This window comes from Herpailurus yagouaroundi, unplaced genomic scaffold, assembly GCF_014898765.1.
Source record: "Herpailurus yagouaroundi ecotype Mexico unplaced genomic scaffold, PumYag 29, whole genome shotgun sequence".
In the NCBI taxonomy this organism is placed as follows: domain Eukaryota; kingdom Metazoa; phylum Chordata; class Mammalia; order Carnivora; family Felidae; genus Herpailurus; species Herpailurus yagouaroundi.
In genome coordinates this window covers 89,960,940-89,972,427 of record NW_024412377.1, presented here as the reverse complement: position 1 = coordinate 89,972,427, position 11,488 = coordinate 89,960,940, and the positions used below count along the sequence as shown (strand labels likewise).

The window sequence follows — 11,488 nt, the reverse complement described above, 5'->3', positions numbered from 1 at the left end:
TATCCAGGTTTGTGAAGAACTCTTAACAAACCAATGAGAAAACACAAAACAAAACAAAACACTTCAACAGTAAGTAAAGGCATGAATAAACAATTCATAAAAGCGTAGGTGGGTAATTAAGAATGAATAAAAAAATTATAAAATCCAATTTGGGATAACATGTAGGAAAATAGGCATTCATATACTTTTTGTCAATACAAATTACTTTACCTTTTCTACTGTGAATAAAGGATGACCATGATATTGTCAGAGAAGCCTGATTTAAAAAAGGAATAAGGGGCGCCTGGGTGGCGCAGTCGGTTAAGCGTCCGACTTCAGCCAGGTCATGATCTCGCGGTCCGTGAGTTCGAGCCCCGCATCAGGCTCTGGGCTGATGGCTCAGAGCCTGGAGCCTGTTTCCGATTCTGTGTCTCCCTCTCTCTCTGCTCCTCCCCCGTTCATGCTCTGTCTCTCTCTGTCACAAAAATAAATAAACGTTGAAAAAAAAATTTTTTAAAGGAATAATAATGTAGCTCTTTGAAAATAAAAGGAAATTATTATTAATTTGTTAGTGATCGATCATGTGGTTTGTTTTATGAAAGAGTTCTTATCTTTCAAAGGCAAATATTGAAGTGTTTATGGATGAAATGGTAGGTCATCTGGATTTGTTCTAAAATAATTCAAGACTGGAGGAATAGAGGAAGCAGAGATAAAGTAAGATGGCCGTATCTTTACATGTTTATTTAGTTATTTTTGAGGGGGGGGAGAGGGAGAGGGAGAGAGAGGGGCAGAGGGAGAGAGAGAAAAATCCAAGCAGGCTCCGCACTGTCAGTGTTGTCAATGCTGTGGCACTGTTGTGGGGTGTGGGGCTTCAACTCACAAACTGCGAGATCATAACGTGAGCCAAAATCGAGAGTGGGACACTTAACTGACTGAGCCACCCAGGCACCCCACGATGGCCATATCTTCATAATTGTCCATGGTACATGGTATTCATTATACACTCCTTCTACTTATATATATATAAGTAGAGCAGAGTATTATAAGAGGAAAGAGAAAAGTGAGTTTTACAGTAAAATGTTTAAAGAGACATGGCTGGGTCATTTACCTCCTCCTTCTTCCCCCACCTGTCTAGTTTGCAGAATACTTGTTTTGGAATAATAATAAGAATCTGATTATTATCAGTATTATATCACAGCACTGTGCTAAGCATATTCCACTTATGATCACTGATCCTCATAACCACCTCGGCAGGCTTATGTTCATGTAATCTAATTATATTATGCAAAGGAAGAAACTGAGACTCAAAAAAGATTAAGTATGTGGTTCAAAGTCACACAGCCTGGATTCAAATACTAACTTATGCCAAAGCCTGTTCTCTTTTGATTCTACCACACTGCCTTTATGGACAGAGCACGTTATGTAGATTGATGGGAATGAAATGGGAAAATAGTGGGGGTAGGGAAGTATGAAATATAGCAAAATTAAAGGGAGAATAAATACTCATTTCAACTGTGATGGTTATTCTTATTCTATGTTTTCAGCAGTAAATATGCACTGTAACATTTTAAATTTACAAAGGCATCCCTCTTGCCATTTGCTGCATACCAATGTGTTCTAGGATGATTCATGAATTCTGAGGGTATTAAAACTAGAAGGAACAATGGAGATCATCTAATAAAATCTTGCCCTTCTACAAAAAAAAAGTAGTTGTAAGAAAATATTTTGAAGTGCTGCTTTATCTCTAAGCTGAATTGCTATTGCTGTTTATGATACGAAAAACAGTTGGGTGTGAATTTGATTTCATTTGAAAACTCCAGTAGCATCCATATCTATACTTTAAGTGCAGTGAATGTCACTTATATTCTAGTAACTAGGTTACAGTGGACAAGGGGCAAGGCACTGAACTTGAGCTAGAAGCCTGGAGCTTTGCTTTTACTTTTGTTTCTGACAAGTTGTGTGATTTTGATCACTTACCTTGTCAGATTACTCATGAGTAAATAGTGGTGATTGGACTGCATTCCCTTCTCTTGGACTTTTTTAAGGGGAAGAACTGTAGAAGTTTAGTATTGTGGATCCACTGCTTTGCTAACACACAAAGGGCTGTTATGGTTAGACTTGGAAATCACCTGCACAAATAAAGTTTTCTTAAAATATAAGTCTACAAGGTATGTCCTCTATCTTCCCAATAGTTTGGATTGGTATATGAATAGAAAACACAAAGGAAAATTACAGTAACACCAAGGCAGAGTATCAATAGTGTCAGGTTATTCATATTCTTCTTATATAAACAGACATTTGTAACTCAGCTAAGATAGTGTACACTTAGTCAAGTAGAAAAGATAACAGGGTGAGCCAGAAACTACTACTTTGGGATCTGAGGCAATCAATACTCAAGAAAGCTGCAGGAAGAGTCAAAAACCTTGATTTGTTTAATTGGTTAAAGTGAAAGAAAATATGATTATACAGTATTTTCTGTATGTCTCCACTCAGGTTTTAAAAAATTAACCTCATTTATTGTTGTGCCTCCATATTTGGTTCTATTTATCTATAAATGATATAACTTTAGTTACTAATATTCTGCATCCACTTTTTAACATCTAATTCAAACAAATCTGACAGTGGCTAAGTAACTAGCTATGCAAGCACCTGATTCATGTAGCACCTGGGGGGTTATGGCATTAGCTATACTTCCAAAGTCTTTGAGATGAATGGTCTCAATACAAAAGTGTAATGCTATTTTTACAGTGGCATCACAAGTGGCTGGCACCATTGGAATCTGGAAACCTAAACCTGCAAGTCTATGACGGTTGTATTATTTGACAACTCTCACTCACCACTTTTGTTCATACATGCCCGACTCTGACTCAAATGGCGTAGATTATAACATGGAGGACAAGAAAAAATTAACAATGGCTGTGCCTGCTAAGTAGTGACACAGCTAATTTTGAGAATGGGAAAGGACACTATTTTAAGACCTGTTTTCTCTAGAACATTGCATTTTTCTTTTTAATTTGAAGTCCTTTTCTACTTTACCACGTTTATGTTTTTGTATTTACCACATCAAATTCTCAGGTATGTTGTAAATACAACTAGAAGTCATGAGAACTGCTTTATCTACCTTACTTACTGATTAGTAATTATCCATCTGTCTACTTAAGAAGTATTGGAAAGACTTATTTCTCAGAGTTTGAACACTGTTCAGATTGATCTTCTGACAATAAAGTCAAACTCTGAGAAATTTCCTTTAGCCTAGCTATTCTATAGTCCATAATGTTATGCTCTCATATACTCATATATACTGATTTACTAATATCTATATATAACAATGTATGCTAACAGAAAACCAAGCAGGGTTGGAAATATCATTGGGTACCACTGTAGACAGGGTATAGACAGCAAGGAATGAAAGCAGAAGAAGAAACAAGGGAGAGGGCAGAGAGACAGGAATACTGGAGACAGAAAAAAAGTAGGGGGAAGTGTAGCAAAAAGTACAGGAAAGGAATTTAAAATAAAAAAAGGATGTTGGGGAGCCTGAGTGGCATAGTCAGGTAAGCTTCTGGATCTTGGCTTCAGCTCAGGTCACGATCTCATGATTCATGAGTTCAAGCCCTCCCGGGCGTCAGGCTCCGTACTGACAGCATGGAGACTGCTTGGGATTCTCTGTCTTCCTCTCTCTCTCTCTCCTCTCCACGCACACTCTCTCTTTCAAAACAAATAAATAAACTTAAAAAAATCAGATTAAAAAAAGATTGTTAGTGAGAAATTTAATGTCCGTTATTTAATACTTGGTGGGGCTCCTGGGTGGCTCAGTCAGTTAAGCGTCCATCTTCGGCTTAGGTCATGATCTCGCGGTTTGTGAGTGAGTCCCGCATTGGGCTCTGTGCTGACAGCTCAGAGCCTTGAGCCTGCTTCAGATTCTGTGTATCCCTCTCTCTCTGCCCCTCCCCTGCTCACGGTCTGTCTCTCAATAATAAATAAATGTTAAAAAAAAATTAATACTTGGCCATGTGACTTATTCTCTTATACTTAAAACTGACCTACAGTCTTTCATCATAAAAGCAGGTCATATTAATGATTTATGTAACATATTTGGAAAAATAGTACTTTTGAGAGGTTTTTTGGAGGGGTGTCATTACCCCCAGTGAAAGAAATAGACACATGAGAATTAAAATAATTCTGGGTATCATTCAATAATATTTTATAAGTCTTTCTCCTGGCTCAACACAAAAATATCTTACAGTGGGCAACTACTAACATCCTTTAAAAGTAGTAATGGATAAAACAATAGTAAATCGAGTTGCATAATAATACTTAGAGAAAGACTTCCTGTAAAAATACTTCCTTAAAATAAAAACTTCTTTCATGTATGGTAACTAAATAATCCTTGGCTTATATATTTTTTATATTTCTATGTTCATTTACTACTTTTGCTCAAAGTATAGTAAGCTTGAGTTTCTGCTCAAAGACTACATTTTGTATTTGTTTTATTTATGCATATGTTCCAAAGTTTTTGGTTTCTAAATTAGTTTATGCCACAAATAGGCTCAACTCATATGCTCAGTTTTCCTACATATCAATTAGTATGTTTAGGCCCCTTCTTGTGCTGTCCCCAGTGAGTCATGCTCAAGGTAACATGAAAACAAACCTTTAATTAAATATAAAAATATTCTAAAGAACTCCTGAAAATAGTACTGACAGATGTTCATTGAATGTTCTGTTTTCTAATAACTAAAATGCAACTGATTGAAAAGAGAAAAGCATACTTCTTATTCCTTTTGTGCAGTGACTGATAGCATTTTAACTGCCCAAAGCTTTGTTCGTCTCTTTTCATGGTTGATGTCCGCAAAGGTGTTTACTCTATAATTGAAAACTAGGGATATATATTCTTTTTCCACCTGGAAGACCATTTATGTCACTAGCCCCTTCAGATTATTTCTTGCTTATAACCTTGGATGAATTAAATAAAAAAGCTTTGAAATTTGTTCTTTATCAAAACAAATATGTTACAACAGTATCTCTCCTAAGATTTCTGTATGTTCCTAAGATTCTAAAGAAAATATTCTTTTGATTTTTATGACTTGTGCCTCTTGGTAAAATGCAGATATTGCTTAGACATATGAGAAATTTTATGAATTGAAATTGGGATAAAATCATTGATCCCCCAAATGCATAATTAATTATTTAAAAGAAGAAAATTCCCAAAGAGTAGGAAACTGGAAGAAAATGTCTATTTTCTTCATTCCAAAGACATCCAGAATCTTTATGCTATCCCACTGTTCCCAGAGCTATAACTGTACCTGAGTCTGCCCGATTGATTGGTTCTTCGTCACTAAGATTTAATTATGTTAAATGGATCTTAACAATGTATTTGGAGTTTTCAGCAAGGAAACTCAGGCCCTCTAATTCCTAGGGAACCTTCTCTTATCTAAGAAGTCTGTCTTTTCTGCCTGGGTATGCTGCTTGATAAGAAAAGCATAAGAAACAGTGAGGTAGGTAGAACATAGTGATCAAGTTACTATCAGTTTATAAACAGACCATTTTATATTTTTATTCTATATTCAATTATGGCTTCCTTAGTATTAAAAATGTGGGATTTTCAAGAAAAGAGTGGAAGTAATTTGGGGCAGAGACTTTTTAAGAATTTCTCGTATAACACTGTGTGGACAGCTACTTCTCACCTTCCACCTCCACACGGTCATTAACTCACATTCAGATTAGTAAAAGTAACAGAACAGGGTTGTCAATGTTATTGCTGACAGAATGTTTAAGGAGACTGATTTTCCTGTAACTATGTAATTCCACAAAGGCCATATACATCGAGACTTTGCGGCCATCTTTATATCTGTAAGCTTGTGAAGTGGCATTAATCCCACTTTGGTAAATAGGCAGATGATTTGGCTTCTCTCAGGCCTGGAATGTGTGGGTCCAAGTGAATTTTCCTATCTTTGGCCGAATAATTCTTTCCTTCAAAAATAGTGATTGATAAACCTGAATAAGTATTTAGGTACCTTTAACTTCTCTTTACCAAATTATGGCAGCCAAAATATCTTTCTTCTGTAAATCCTCCTAGAAAAACCTGAAACCCACCATCTCTGCTATAATATATCCGTGATAATATAAAATTACTTAATAAACTATTGAAAATTATTAAGAGCCTACCATCTGTCCACTATTGTCCAGGGTGCTGGGAATACATTGCTGTCATGAAATATCAGTATAGACTAGATTTAATAGGTTTTAAGTGTGGATATGTATGCTAGTAGTCAGCGTCTACGATACCTCTGAATGAGCCCCACCCCATGGTGTTAACACCCTTATGTAATCCCATCCCATATTATAATAAAGTTGGTCTACTAGTGTAGAATATGGAAGAAGTAATGGTATGTCACTTCTGAGATTCCGTTATGAAAGACACTGCAGCTTCCACCTTGGTTGCTCCCTGTCTTTCAGATTACTTGGTTGGGAGGATGCCAGATTCCATGTTGTTTATAATAAACATGTTCACACACTAAATTTAGCTCAGTAACCATGAGACTTGGGTCTTAAAATATATGTAAGTGTATGAGACAAGGCCTTGGCATGCATAATATAGGAAATTAAAGTGATGCCAGTTCATAAAACTGACCCTTGAAGATCCTTGTGAAAGAAGGAACACATACAATTTACTCACCAAATGTGCCTTTATCCTGGTTTAGAGTTTGCATTCAAATTAACTGCAAAGTCCAGGAAAACCTAAACAGAAAAGTAAGTAAGTAGGGGAAGGCAGGAAGAAGGAAGGAAGGAAGGAAGGAAGGGGAAAGAAAGTTGTCCTGTATTATTGGCCCTGACCAATGTTACTTTTAAATATCAATGCATAAATCTTTTTTTAATTTTTATTTATTTTTGAGAGACAGAGAGAGAGAGAGACAGAGAGAGAGAGAGACAGAGAGAGAGAGAGAGAGAGAGAAAGCACAAGCAGGGGAGGGGAAGAGAACATGGGAGATACAGAATCTGAAGCAGGGTCCAGGTTCTGAGTGGTCAGCACGGAGCCTGACGTGGACCATGAAATCATGACCTGAGCTAAAGTCAGATGCTTCATTGACTGAGCCACCCAGGCATAAATCTTGAATAAAGTTTAGATTTGATAGAAAAAAATAGAGGAGGAAGAAACTCTACCAAACTCATTTACAAGCCCAGCATTATCCTGATACCAAAACCAGACAAAATTGTCACAAGAAAAGAAAATGATAAGCCAATATCCCTGATGACATAGATGCAAAAGCCCCCAACAAAATGTTAGCAAACCAAATTCAACAATACATTAAAAGGATCATACCCCATGATCAAGTTGGATTTATTTCAGGGATCCAAGGATGGTTCAACATCTGCAAATGAATCAATGTCATATACCACATTAACAAAATGAAGGATAAAAATTATATTATTATGTCATTAGAGGCAGAAAAAGCATTTGACAAAATTCAACATCTGTTTATGATAAAAACTCTTAACAAAGCTGGTATAGAGGAAACATATCTCAACATATTAAAGGCCATATATGGCAGGCCCATAGCTAACGTCATATTCAACATTGGATCGGGAATAAGACAAGGATGCCCATTCTCACCACTTTTATTCAACAGAGTGTTGGCAGTCCTAGCCACAGCAAGTAGGCAATAAAAAGAAATAAAAGGCATCAAAATTGGAAAACGAGAAGTAAAATTGTCACTATTTGCAGATGACGTGATACTATATACAGAAAACCTTAAACACTCTGCCAAAAAACTGTTAGAATTAATAAATTCAGTTAAGTTTTAGGGTACAAAACCAATACATGAAAACTTGTTGTGTTTCTACAAACAGCAAACTATCAGAAAAAGAAATTAAGAAAACCCATTTACAATTTCATCAAAAGGAATAAAACACCTAGGAATAAATTCACACAAGGAGGTGGAAGTCCTATACACTGAAAATTATAAGATATTGGTGAAAGAAATCTAAGGTTACAAAAATAAGCAGGAAGGTATTCCATTCTCGTGGATTGGAAGAATTAATAGTTAAAAATATCCGTACTACCTAAAGCAATTTAGGATTCAGTGCAATCTCTATCAAAATTCCTATGTCCTTTTTCACAGAAATAGAACAAACAATCCTAAAAATTGGTATGGAACCACAAAAGACTCCAAATGGTCAAAGCAATCTTGAGAAAAAAGAACAAAGCTGAAGGCATCGTGCTTCCTGATTTCAAACTATATTACAAAGCTGTAGCAATCAAAACAATATGGTATTGGCATAAAAATAGACACATAGCTCAATAGAACAGAATAGAGAGCCCAGAAATAAATCCATGCATATATAGTCAATTAATTTACGACAGAGGAGTCAAGAATATACAATGAGGAAAGGACAGTTTCTTTCACCAAAAATGGTGTTGGGAATATTGGACAGCCACATGCAAAAGACTGAAATTGGGCCACAATCTTACAACATACACAAAAGTGAACTCAAAATGGGTTAAAACCTTGATTGTAAGACCTAAAACCATAAAATTCCTTGGAGAAAATACAGGCAACTTGACATAGGTCTTGAGATTATTTTTTGAATCAGAAGCAAAAATAAACACGTGAGACTACATCAAACTATAAACTTCTGCACAGCAAAGGAAACCATCAACCAAATGAAAATGCAACCTAATGAATGGGAGAAAATATTTGCAAACCATATATCTGATAAGAGGTTAGATCCAAAATATATAAAGAACACATACAACTAAATAGCAAAAAAAAAAAAAAAAAAAAAAAAAAAAAAAAAAAAAAATCCAGTTAAAAATGAGAAGAACTGAGTAGACATTCTTCTAAAGAAGTCATACAGAATGGTCAACAGGTACATGAAAAGATGGTCTATATCTTTAATCATCAGAGAAATGCAAATCAAAACCACAATCACCACACACCTGTTTGAATGGCTATTATCCACAAGACCAGAAATAGTAAGTGTTGGTGAAGACACAGAGAAAAGGGAAGCCTTAATGCACTGGTGCTGAGAAGGTAAATTGGGGCAGCCACTAGGGAAAACAGTATGGAGGTTTCTCAAAAAATTCAAAATAGAACTACCATATGATCCAGCAATTTCACTTCTGGGTATTTATCCAAAGAAAACAAGAAAACCCATTTGAAAAATAAAAAAAAAATCAAAACAACTTTTCCTGTAGGAGCTAGTAAGGTTGAGAGAAGCATGACCACCTTCTCTTCCTGCCATGGCATGTGCGTGCCCACTGATATCAACGTACTCTGAAAAAGGGGAGTCATCTGGCAAAAATGCCACTTTGCCTGGCATGTTTAGGACTCCCATTTGACCAGGTATTGTGAACTTTGCTCATACCAACTTGTGCAAAAACAATGGACAGCCCTATGCTGTCAGTGAATTAGCAGGCCATCCAACCAGTGCTGAGGCGTGGGGTTCACGTTGCCCGCCACAGTGGGATTCACAGTTCTGGCCAGGGTACTTTCGGAAACATGTGGTGGGGAATGCGTGTTTGCACAAACCAAAACCTGGTGCCATTGTCACTGCATGGTGGACACAGCACACGAGTGATATGCCATCTGCTCTTCCCCCGCTGCCTCGGCCTTCCCAGCTCTGGTTATGTCTTCATGTCATCCTACTGAGGGAACTCCTGGACCATTTTTGGTGGTTGAAGGTACAGTTGAAGGCTACAATAAGACCCCAGGTTGTTTTGCTTCTTAAGAAACTCAAGGCCTGGAGTGATAGCAAAAAGTTCTGTGCCTCTCAGCAAATGAGAGCTGGCAGGGGCAAAACGAGAAGCTGTTGTTGTATCCATCGCAGAGGACCCTGCCTCATCTATAATGAGGGACACCATATCATCAACACCTTCAGAAACATCCCTGGAATTACTCTACTTAATGCAAGCAAACCGAACATTTTGGAACTTGTTCCTGGTGAGCATGTGGGACATTTCTGCATTTGGACTGAAAGTGCTTCCACGTAGGTTACATAATCTGCATGGCGCTTGACATAAGGCTGCCTCCCTCAAGAGCAACTACAGCCTTCTCATGCACAAGTTGCTCAGTACAGACGTTACCAGAATCTTGTAAAGCCCAGAAATCCAAAGAGACCTCCGAGCACCACACAAGAGGATTCATCACAGTCCCAAAGAAGAATCCGCTGAAAAAGCTGAGAATTGTGTTGAAGCTAAACCCATATGTGAAGACTGCAAGCCAGAACACCATTCTTTACCAGAGCAAGAATCACAGACTCCAGATGGATGAGGCAGCTGCAGCATTAGAAGCCAAATCAGATGAGAAGGGAGCCTGTGACAGGGAAGAAAGGAAAGGACAGAAAGGGAAGGGAAGGCGAAAGGGAAAGGGAAAGGAAAGGAAGAAGCAGAGGAAGCCTCTGGGAGAAAAAAAGTTGCAGCTACCAAGAAACCAGCAGCTGAGAAAAAGCCTGCAGAAAAGAAACCCACACACCACAGAAGAAAAGAAACCTGCTGCGTAAACTTAAATTTGTTTATTCATAAATGCCCAATCATTTTTGACAGCTAATTTTGGATAAATATCTGATAAAAAGGTAGTGAGGGGGAAGAAAAGATCCAAACAATATCGTATTGGCATATGACACCTCTGTGTTCACTGCAGAGTTCTTTACAATAGCTAAGACATGGAAACAACCTAAGTGTCCATCGATGGATGAATAAAGAACGTGTGGTTCTTTATTTAAACACAATAATATTCAGCTATGAAAAGAGTGAAAACTTGCTATTTGTGACAATATGGGTGGACCTAATAGGCATTATGCTAAGTGAAATAAATCAGAGAGACAAACACCATGTGATCTCTCTTACTCGTGGAAACTTAAACAAACAAGCAAACAAAACAAGCTCAGAGATACAGAGAACAGATTGGTGGTTGTCAGAGATGGAGGCTAGGAAGTGGGAGAAATGGGTGAATATTTTTGAGTTTAAATAAATTGAATTAACAATAAATTACTAAAGTTAAGCAATTAAAATCCAAAAATGGATTCAAAAATGATACATCATCACCAAGATATAGTCCACAAAATCAAAGATACTTGAATAATAGAAAATCAATAAATAAAAATCCATTACATTATAAAATTAGAGAAGTATCATATGATCATCTTCATTGATATCAAAAGATTTTTGACAAAATTCACACCAATTCTTGTTCCAATCATTCAGATGGACTTTTCCTGTAACATCATTAAGCATATATGTGAAGTATATGCATATACATGTATATCTCATCATATATATACAGATATGCATATAGTTGCACACTTATATCAGTATATAGACATATATACATATGTATTCACATGTGTATGTGCATGGGTATATATGCATAAATACATATATAAATATGTCTATATATTAGTAAAAATTAACATTAGTGTCAAATAACACTAAATATTGTTTAGAGACACATATATATGTAGTAAACATGTAAAGATGTAAATGGAAATGGAAAATACCAATTCAGGATTCAGA

At 36.6% G+C, this 11,488-nt stretch overlaps 1 pseudogene; it reads left to right on the top strand.

The window, feature by feature from the left end:
- Nucleotides 1-275: 275 nt before the first annotated feature.
- LOC121041337 (60S ribosomal protein L4-like) lies at nucleotides 276-10,551 on the top strand (annotated as a pseudogene).
- Nucleotides 10,552-11,488: the final 937 nt, after the last annotated feature.